The sequence below is a fragment of the Scomber japonicus genome, chromosome 3, assembly GCF_027409825.1.
Source record: "Scomber japonicus isolate fScoJap1 chromosome 3, fScoJap1.pri, whole genome shotgun sequence".
NCBI lineage: Eukaryota > Metazoa > Chordata > Actinopteri > Scombriformes > Scombridae > Scomber > Scomber japonicus.
The window spans coordinates 34637013-34647028 of NC_070580.1; the positions used below are offsets into that span (position 1 = coordinate 34637013).

A 10016-nucleotide genomic window follows, 5' to 3' on the forward strand; every position below is an offset into this window, starting at 1 on the left:
TCACAAAAAAATCAAGGGGAAGTTTCGTTGCCGGTACGTCAGAGGGTGTAACATTCAAATTTAGCCAGTGGGTGGCACTCAGCCTGCAGTGCACGTGTCCTGTTCAGTACCAGGAAGTGAAGTTCCAAGTCAAGGTGCTCTCGATGGTGTAAGAGTTGAAATTCCCCAGTATGTGAAGAGATACCCAGATTTTTCTCAAGAGTCTAATATGAAACAGTGTCTTTGCAGCACCCATGTCAGGTCTTCAGTGATGTGGACACCAACATATTTGAAGGTGTCCACCAAGGATCCATTGATATTACAGAGGAGGGGGAGTTTCTTCTCAAGTCCATTATCAGCTCCTTAATCTTGCTGATGTTAAAGGAAGGAGGTTGTTGTTGTTCTAAGACGAGCAGGTCAGCAGGTAAAGAGCATAAATTTGCATGATTTTAGCTGAGATAGAAGCAAGATAACTGGATAGGTTGGCGCCTTCTAGAGCGAAGATGATCTAGATGATAAAAAATTAGCCCTAAATACCAAAACATATGCATCACACTTCTTCAGAATAAGCATTTACAGTGTGGAGGAAGTGACCACACAAACAAAAAATGTCCACCCACTTGCTCGTCAGTTGTCGTTGTCGTTGAACTATTAATCTTTCCATGGTTCTTGAGATTTCTCGTCAACGTTGAAGAAGAAAAGTTGAGCTTGTCAGTTTTATTCCTGACCTCGGAAACAACAGTCGCCAAAACAATCTCAACCACCCAAGGTCCATTCATTCGTTTAGGTTCTGGAGCTTTTATGACGCACCGGTTGTCATGGAGATGTAGATGTTCAAACTTTCCATGAAATCTTTAAATTTGAAAAGTTACTTCCATGTCCTATTTCCTCTTTTTATTGGTACTCATGATCTGTTTTAAGTGTAATAATAAAATCCAACATAGCCATCATACCTGTGTACTGCCACTAGGGGGCGCTAATCTGTTAAAATGATTTCCCCTTCATCTAAATGATATATACATCTGTGCACTTGGTTTCAGGCTATATAAAAATAACTAATATACCTTGAGGTAAATTAAATCTGACACCCCAAAGAGAGTTGGCATTAAATCAATCTCCTTTCGCCTTCAGCTGCTGCTCCGACGTAAACGAGTTTGGCAAGTTAGCTGAAAATGACGATTGACTACTGATTATATTGCTCACTGAAGAGTTAAGTCTTGTATAGATAATATGAATTGAGTTATTAGTCAGCAGCATATAAACTAGTTACTCCACCAAAGTTGCCTTTTTTTTTTTTTAAGTATATTTTTTGGGGGCTTTTTGCCTTTAAGACAGGAAACTGGAGGCAGAGAGGGGGGGAAATGACACGCAGGATAAGACCACTCAGTGCAGGATTTGAACCAGGGTCACCTGCAGCGAAGACTGTAGATTCAACACACAGGGCAGGTGCTCTACCCACTGAGCTAAACACCACCCTAAAAGTTGCCTTTTAACACCTCAAAATCCTCCATCTTTTTGTATTTAATGTGTAGAAATAGAAAATAAGCAACGAGCAATCCTGACAGAAAGCACCAGAGTAACACCAAGAGTAAAAGTAATGGAGCGTCATTGTAATTTAATCCCTAAATCCCAAACTGTAACGCCTCCTCAGACTACCTTTAACAGAAAAAAGTAACAATATCACCGTGACGCATTACAAGTGACGTGTTAATGCCCGACATCGAATGTAAATTAAAGCCTCCGACCACAATTAACTGTTCAAACTACAACCGCTAAACATTTATAGAAAATTACACAAGCTTAATGGGGCAGCTCTAATGATTATTGAAGACTACTGTGTGAGTGCATGTGGGTCAGTGGTTCATTCTGGTTTAAAATGTACAGTAGCAGTGTGACGATGCAGGGCCCAAGTCAAGGACGCAGCGTCATAAAGATGATCTGACAGCAGCTGTACCACTATATCACCGTAAGGCTTCCTCGACCCCTCCCTTTCTCTCTTTCTCAGTTTTCATTTGGAGAAAATACTCGGCGAGTGTGTCGTGCCTGTGGCTGAGATTTCACCATCACACACACACACAGACATGTTCCACTAACCTCAGGTTACTGACTCAATAAATGATTTAACAGCAAACAAGCCTGCAACTAATATATCAGCTTTCAGTGTTGGTTTTACAGACAAAAACAGACGGAGAGAAAAACAAACAGCTGTCAATCAACTTAGAAAAACTATCAATGAAACTGTTGATTGGTTCTCAATTAATTGATTAGTTATTAATGTCTATAAAACAAGTTGATCGTTGCCTAAAAGTCCAACCTGCAACCTCTGCTGTCTTATTTTGTCCCATCCAACAATCCAAAGAGACCAAAAGAAACCAGAAAACACCAGAGAATTTGGGTATTCCCTCTTTAAAAAATGACTCGAAATGATTCATCAGTTAATAAAATAGTTAATAACTCAGTTTTCACTTAATACCCAAATGAAGAAGTGGAATTTGGCGTGAGCAACAACTGGATGAAAAACATGTGAAAGTGCTCCACCCACAGAAGCTAAGTCAAAAAAAGGACTCAGTTTGATTGACAGGTTACTTCATAAGAAATAAGTGAAGAAGAAAGTCAACAAATAAAGTGAGGATTACTACCATTCAATCTTGGATCATGACACCTTCAAGTTCATAAGAGTGGTTTAAAAGGTGTTGAAACAATTCATCTCTGATTCGTTACACACACACACACACACACACCCTGCAGATCAAGTCACAAACAAGCAGTCGTAAAAGCTCCAGCCTTTGCACACACACACACACACACACACACACACACACACACACACACACACACACAGAGGAACTTAACCAGCGCTGGTGAGATCTTGTGCTCACAGTGACCGATTTAACAACTTGTCACACATCAGCTCGACGATGACTCTCTACAGCAACCGAGATAAGATTAAACTCAAGGCCAGGAGCTCTCTCTCTCTCTCTCTCTCTCACACACACACACACACACACACACACACACATACACACACACACACACACACACACACATTTGTCTTTATATTATATGCCCTTGTAAGGACACTCATTGACTTAATACATTCCCTAGAGACCCTTACTCTATTAACCATCACAATTAAATGCCTAAACCCGACCTTCAACCCAAGCTGAACCTAAACCTAACACCTTTGAAGTTGCGAGGACAACCCAGAAATGTCCTCACAACCTCACAATTCTGGTTTTTGATGGAAACTGGTTCTCTGAAAGATAATAAGACATGTGCACGAACACACACACACACACATACACACAAACAAAGCAGTGTGTATGCCAGTTTATTGGCCACCTCGGTGTCACTTAGAGGTTCCTCTCCAATTGCCACTTGGATTTTAAACCTCTATCTACATTTTGCCGAACAAGAACAACAGTTTTATTGTCTCACAGTAGTTTAAACTATGTTCCTGGTGTCTTTTTTCCATGCTGTACAGTTTAAGGGTGAAACTCTGAATCTTTGCAAGTTTTTAGCCCAATTCATCAACTGTAAACTGGTAAGTTGTGCAGCAGCATTGCAAATATGAATGTGTCGCCTTATGCAAGCACACACACACACACACACATACACACACACACACACACACACACACACGAGTCTGTGACACCAAACATGGTCATCCTCAATGGGTTGTGGTTTGATAGCATTGTGCTTACTCTAAATCTAGTTTTCGAAAACAGCTTTCACAAATCATCCACCACTTTTTTTTATATATAAATGTTGAAAATTACTTCAAAATTACTACTAACATTTAAAAAAATAAACATAAAATAAATGTTTAAGAAGCTAAAACTCAAGTCAAGCAGCATAGGTAAGATTTTATTTCAATACAAGGCTGCTTCAGTGTTTAATACATTAGTCTTTACTTGTAAGTAACATCAATAGAAGGTGCGTTACACTCAGGTTTAACCATGCTGGGTAATTTTCCAACACAAACTGGTTTAAAATGGAACCAGCTACCTGCTATCGTAACCCAACCCTACTCTAGACACTTGCCACTCCCATTAAAACCTTTTCTTTTTTTTCCCTCAGCCATTACATGAAATATGGAAGCCACACATAAACCAACAGACAACACTAACAGACCCAATAACAGCACATTAATGCTTGCAGGTGTTTAAAAAAAACCCCGTAGTGTTCACTTCAACATGCATTTGTGCAGGGGACTCATATTTACTTGGCATGCAGTTATAAAAACGCATAGTCTACTTTCATCCAAAGCAGTTTTCAGCTTATAGAAATAACGTTTTAAACATGTCCATTCATTGTCACAACAAGTGGTTAATCACTGAGGCTTTATGTCAAAAAAAAGATCAAATTACAACCAATAGATCGAACAGAAAAGACAGACAGAGAAAGAGGAAGCGAGACAAAAAGGTAGAGAGACGCTAGAAATGATCGACACAGGAGCACGAGAGAGAGAGAGAGAGAGAGAGAGAGAGAGAGAGAGAGAGAGAGAGAGACCGCGCGATGTGCAACGTGCGACTGATGAGCATCTCCGCCTTCTCACTGCTGTGCGCTTCACTTCCCCTTTCTGCCTTTTCTGCTACACTTCTTTTACGCAATTAAAATGAAGCAAACACTATTACAATGTTTCACTAAAACACACAAACGCACAAAAAAACCCGCATTTTTAAATATCCACATGTAAAAAAGACAAATATTGTAGCCTAGTGTGTAAATAAAAGACCAAAAAAAAAGGAGAAAAAACCCAAACACAGAGCTGACAATTAAGAATAATGAAAGAGAAAGGACAGTGACATCCTAAAAAATGGAAGAGAAAAATTAAAATGAATAAAAAATAAATGAATAAAAAGGAGGATACTGATAATGAACTTGACACGCGCATCTGGATGATGCATTTAACACATGTCACATGAAAAAGCCACGGGAGGGAAAAAAAAGACTATATAAAACCTTTCTTCTTTTCTTTTTTTTTTACAGATCAACCTGCTCGTGTTGCAATTAAGCCTTTAAACAAATTGCAAAATCACTCAGTGAGCGCACGAGTCAACACACACACACACACACACACACAACAAGAGAGAGACACAACAACCTTTTATCCAAAATCTACAGCGCAGCTTCCTCCACCAGGAAACATCCTTGCAAACACGTTGCCAGTAACACCAGCATACATTATAATAAAACACTGCAAATTATTCTCTCTCCCCCCCCTTCCCTCCCTCCCTTTCTCCCACCTATAAAATGCACAAAACGTTTTAAATTCTCATTTTAGTTTTGCAAAATACATCCAAATCCATATAAGACACAATAAGAAAAAAGCGGATTATTCTAATAAATTGAATTAAAATCAGAAAAAACGGCAGAGAGGAGCACAGCCATCCCTCTCAAACCTGCTTTAAAGGTGAGCAAACGAGCATGTCTCTTTTTTTTTTTTTTTTCTCCGTTACCTGCTATGTTGATGTAATTGTGTATGTTATTTTGTCCTTTTAATGTCCTTTGAGCGCGGTCCCTTGTCCGTGTCCTCTCGTGTTCGTGGAAGAGACTGAGGGTTGAACGCGTCCGTAGCCTATATTTTAGCCTATTTATAAGCCTCTCTTTCTGACCTTTGTCTCTTAAAAAAGGGGGACCGGAGACATCAGCGGCAGTGGAAAATCACCGGCCTGCCTCCTCTCAGCGCAACAGGAGAGCCGTGTGTCGGATGCCTTCAGGGTCCGTCGGCAATGTCGGATTTTATCCAAGTTAGCGGTTACACGTGCGAACCAGTAGAAAAAAAAAAAAAAAAAAAAAGACTTGTGGATGTTTGCCAGCATGACTCGCTCGTAATTCCTGACATGTTTTGACATCAGCTGAATGTTTTGCCTGTGAGTTGATGCAATAAATTAAATGACTATTTGGTGAATGTTTAAAAAAAAAAAAAAAACTGGAAAGAGAATTAGTGGTTGAGAAGAGTTGTTTTTTTTTCTTTTCTTTTCTACTTCCTGGGCAATTTACATGCTGGAGATATGAGGTTATACCACAGTGTCATATCTTGGAAATAGTGTTGATGAATAAGTCTGACTTGTTTTGTAGTTGTTGTTTTTTAAGATTGCACCAATATGATGACTTTATGGTACTCTAAAAGGAAGATGTGGTAACCATGTGTGAAATGTCCCAAAAAAAAAAAAAACAGCAGATGCCAAGAATAAAACTTTAAACATAAACTGATGTATTTTTCTTTTCTGCTCATAATTATACCAGTTGTACTTTAGGGTCTGTTTTTACTATCAATTTCTAGCCACAAGCATGTAGAGGCTCCACAGAGTTTAGTTTTCAATGTAGGGTGTAGGAATTTACGAGCACCACCTAAACGCAGCATTAAGGAGCATTAAAGTGGCAGTTCCCCCCACCCATTTCACGAGTTGGTAGGCTGATATCTAAACCGACTCAACACGAGCACACGCTCAGATTCTCAGGCGCGCTCCCGGCAACCTTCATCCCCACGCCCCCCCTCCATCATCACCATCCCCTTAGGCGCGCGACCGATAGTATATGTGTGTCTGTGCACGAGGTGGTGAGAATAAGGGGAAAATACTCTACATGCAGAGCAATAGCAGCAGCAGCAGCAGCAGCTTGCTTCAAACAACAAATAGAAATAGTAGTTAAATCATCATTTTTTATAATTCAGTGTTTATTATTTCAGTATTTTACCTCCTATTACCTAATTATATTATAATATTCATCAAAAACATGGCACATTATGAACTTTTTTCCTTTTTAAATCATATTTTGAATGGCTACAGTACTTTTTTTAATAGCCTTTAGCATGAATGTAAGTCTTAACTTTAACAGAAATACTATTAAACCTAATTAATGCTGATGAAATAACAGGAACAGCTTATATTATTAAGGTATAATGCAATTCAACAGCTCACTCTGCTCTAATTTAAAAGTAGATGCCTGCCTGACTGCCTGACTGTCTCATTAGTGGGTTTTTTGGAGCATCTGATGGAGGTCAGACGTTCTTATTATTTTGTCAACCTCACTGTTACATTTCTATAGTGGCTTACTGAGTGCCTTACTGTACTCTATTAAAGTACAGTGGATGGGTGGGACCCCAGTGTATGGATGCTTATAGAGACTCTGTCCTTGGTGTTAACCCTCCTGTTGTCCTCTCGGGTCAAATTGACCCCGTCTCTTTTGACTGTTCCTTCTTTCCTCCCTTTAATTTCTTTAATTTTTCCTTTGTTCTTCCCCTCCTTCCATACTTCCTTCCATCCTTCCTTCATCCCTCCTTTCCTTCCTCCCTCCCTCTTTACTCCTTTCCTTCCTTCCTTCCTTTCCTTCCTCCCTCCTTACTCCTTTCCTCCCTCCCTCCTTACTCCTTTCCTTCCTTCTTTCCTTCCCTCATTCCTTCCTTCTCTCATTACTTCCTTTCTCCCTCCTTCCTTTCCTTCCTCCCTCCTTACTCATTTCCTTCCTTCCTTCCTTCTTCCCTCCTTACTCCTTTCCTTCCTTCTTTCCTCCCTCCCTCCTTACTCCTTTCCTTCCTTCCTTCCTTCCCTCATTCCTTCCTTCTCTCATTACTTCCTTTCTCCCTCCTTCCTTTCCTTCCTCCCTCCTTACTCCTTTCCTTCCTTCCTTTTCCTCCCTCCCTCCTTACTCCTTTCCTTCCTTCCTTTTCCTTCCTTCCTCCCTCCCTTCCTTGACCTGAGGACAACAGGAGGGTTAAATGACTTTGTAATAATGACTAAATGGTTTTCAATTGTACCGTTTATAATGCCGACTTCAATATTTCTATAATACTCAATATGAAATGTTGAGTTTCTATTGGAGTTCAAACTTAATTATATGAGTTTCTAATCTTGTCATACTCAATAGGAGAATTCATCCGTATCACTACCACACCTATACGTCCTTTAAATGTAGATTGTGGAGTAGCTTCTGTGAATTTACTGCTATAAATGTCTTGTTCTGTGGTGAGATTTACCTACAATCTTTGAACGTTTTATTGCAGACACATAGGCATTTGGTATGAATGTTAATAGATCTGCAGAAGATGGTTTTATTGACACTGTATAACTCTTCTCCTGCACGGCCATAAGGTTTTTATTTTTGACCAATCATTTTGCATGGGAGGATATCTTGAAAACCACCAGCTGGATTTGCATGACATATGTGGTGAATATTCCTCACAGGCTCAATTCTAATGTTTCTGGTGGCTTGCCCGATCTTTATATCCAGGACATGAGGACAAAGTTTCCATTGTATATGAGGGCTGCAACAAATTATTATTTTCCATTGCTGAATTATCTGTTGATTCGTTTCTTGATGAATCGCTTCGACTACAAAAAAATGGCAGAAAACAGTGAAACAAAAACACCCAGAGTCTAGTTGACATATATTCAAATGTGTTTTTTTCTATATCACTATTTTTTTAGAGCTTCTGTAGCAATGAATTTACCCCACTATAGGATCAATGCATTTATCCTTATCCTTAAATATTGAGTTAAAATGAATAAAACTGCAGCAGCAAATCTTCATATTGGAGAAAATCAAACAAGATAATATTTAGATTACTTGCTTGAAACATAACTGAAGAGGTTAATTGATTATTAAAATACCTGCTGATTAATTTTCTCTCAAACAACTAATTGATTATATGACTAATCATCGCAGGTCTGGTTAAGTTTCTAATGGAAGGAGGAAGGAGGGGGATTATTATAACAAAATGAATGAAATGACTCATAATCTGGTTTATTCCAAGAACACCTTTTTGACCGGTTGGAAATTCAGACTTGCTTGTTCATTTTAATTTAACCACATTGGCTGATGATCCAAAAAACATCCTTTTATTTTAAGTTAACTTTATGGTTGCATGCATCAAAGGACACTTAGCAAGATGTCTGTTTTGCTTCATGTGACCTGCAACAGTCAGCACAACAAGGGAAAAGGCCTGTTGAAGATTGTGGCTGAGTTAGTTTAACATTGAGGATGAGATGACACATTGAGTCTTGTTTATATGCATATCTGATGCTGTATTCAAATAACAGGTAAAAGACATATATCATTTACTACCCAAACTGTCTGTTGTCAATGCCCATTGTGTTGCCGAGGTACTTCCTGGCTCAGCTGACCTGCCTTTGTCATGTGTATGTAACCCCCCTCTCCCTAAAAAAAAACAGTATTTCAGTAGTTTGGATACTTTGGTTTGGTCCTGGGAACTTCCACAAATTGTTTCTGCCTTTATTCTTTCATATATATATATATATGTTACACATGTGGCCTTTTCTTTCCATTGATATCTCATTCCCGAGAGGCAATGTGTAGACTGCTATTGTTAACCTCTGTCCTAAAAAACTCTTTATATCCATTTCTTATCTTGAGCCCTTGACTGGGAGTGAATGTCAGCCTCCCCACTGCTTTTCAAACACTATCTTACTACTTTGTTTAAACTGGCTTTATGTAATGACTGGCGGTAACCTCCCAGATGTGTGTTGTGGTTTAGGGAAGCACAAATGAAGTAGATGTGCCTGGCTGAGAAAGAATAACAGATTTAAAGGCATATATAACACAAACAGTACAGGAAGATTTAGAGAGGAAGCAAACTTTAATGAGTAAGATCTATAAATTCTTTAAAAACAATAAACAGAAATACTTATTCGAGGCCTAAAGGTTAAGAGACATTTAAGTATAATCATTTAAAATGAGTAAGAGTCTCAAGTCAATCTATAAATCTGTACCTACCTGTCAGTTTCGGCTTATGTAAAGAGCAACAAATCATTCTGACTATTGAACACTTATCTTAAAATTATATGTAACATGGGATAGTAAGGAGTTAAAGTCTGTGTAGAGTAAGAATAAATATGTGTTCTGAGTTTGACATACCACAAAAAAGTGTGTTGTTAACCACCCTGCCAAATTTCAATGATTAAAAAAATCGCCAAATATATGAAATTAGGCTTCAAAGTTGTGTAAAAATCAGCCTCTTTCTCTGCTACCGAACACTGTGGGCGTGGCCGCCGAGTCCGCTGAAGCCCCGCCCC

At 38.9% G+C, this 10016-nt stretch overlaps 1 protein-coding gene across 1 annotated transcript in view; it reads right to left on the bottom strand.

Annotated features, from left to right (window-relative positions):
* LOC128356221 (sodium- and chloride-dependent taurine transporter-like) overlaps positions 1 to 5627 on the bottom strand; it is a 42565-nt gene extending 36938 nt beyond the window's left edge. Inside the window, exon 1 of the mRNA XM_053316704.1 lies at positions 5442 to 5627. The gene's annotated coding sequence lies outside the window, so the exon portion shown is untranslated. The remainder of the gene's footprint in view (positions 1 to 5441) is intronic.
* Positions 5628 to 10016: the final 4389 nt, after the last annotated feature.